Source organism: Morone saxatilis, unplaced genomic scaffold, assembly GCF_004916995.1.
Source record: "Morone saxatilis isolate NCDOM2014 unplaced genomic scaffold, NCSU_SB_2.0 Contig16, whole genome shotgun sequence".
In the NCBI taxonomy this organism is placed as follows: Eukaryota; Metazoa; Chordata; class Actinopteri; family Moronidae; genus Morone; species Morone saxatilis.
The window spans coordinates 20,512,198-20,513,100 of record NW_023339718.1 but is presented as its reverse complement, the minus strand read 5'-3'; the positions used below and the strand labels follow the sequence as shown (position 1 = coordinate 20,513,100).

Here is a 903-nt window from a genome sequence, read left to right as displayed (position 1 = left end):
ATGCTGTATTTATATGCAAATCAGCTTCAACCAAAACATTTGCATTCACATTTAGCTGGACACACTAGATTTTCTCTATTGTTATGCATTTTAATTTTAATAGCTAAAAAATAATAACGGACCTCTGGCCTTTCCTCTTGTGTCACCCTTTCCATTTCCAACTAGTAAGACTCACATTTGTCACTATGCTGTTTGTTCCATGCAACACTTCAGTGTTGTGAAGTAAGAGAACAGCCTTTGGAGCTGCTAGTGGGGCCTTAAAGTTTTTATTAGATGAACTATCACTAATTCATTCATTTATTTCATTCAAGATAGTAATTCACACATTGTGCATAAGTGTATGATCACATTTATTTTTTAATTTCATTTGTTCATACAAGTTCCTTCAGCAAAAGTATCCAGTGGCCTTAAAAATATTCAATACAAAGATTTTCACTAAAATATTCCTTTAAAACCACCATATACTTAAAATTTAAAGCCTACAAAATATTTAAAGGTGTGATAAAAGTTATTAGATATATTTGTCACTGTGAGATGACAGCATTCTTGGATTAATATTAGATCATGTTCCCTATCTGTTTAACTCAGCACACTTGTGTCCCTGAACAACTCATTTCCTGTTGTTTACCCATATACATAGTTTCACAATTTTCAATCAGAGATAGTCCGACATGTCAACAGTGTTACTTCTCATTTCAGTTCTGAAATCAACAGATACCATGTGTAAAAACACAACAAAAAATGAGTCTGCCAAAATGTCCCTGCATTTCTGTGGTTGCTGCGGGTGATTTCTCATCCTGATTATGATTCTGCGAAGGGTTCCCGTTCAGATAAGAAACTCCCTTCCCTCACCCAGCCAGATGATGGAGATGTGGTGTGATTTACTGTTGCTGCTCAAGCACA

The 903-nt window shown here is 35.1% G+C and overlaps 1 protein-coding gene across 1 annotated transcript in view; it reads left to right on the top strand.

The window, feature by feature from the left end:
* fras1 (Fraser extracellular matrix complex subunit 1) overlaps positions 1-903 on the top strand; it is a gene marked incomplete in the record, with an annotated part of 218,544 nt that overhangs the window by 181,177 nt on the left and 36,464 nt on the right.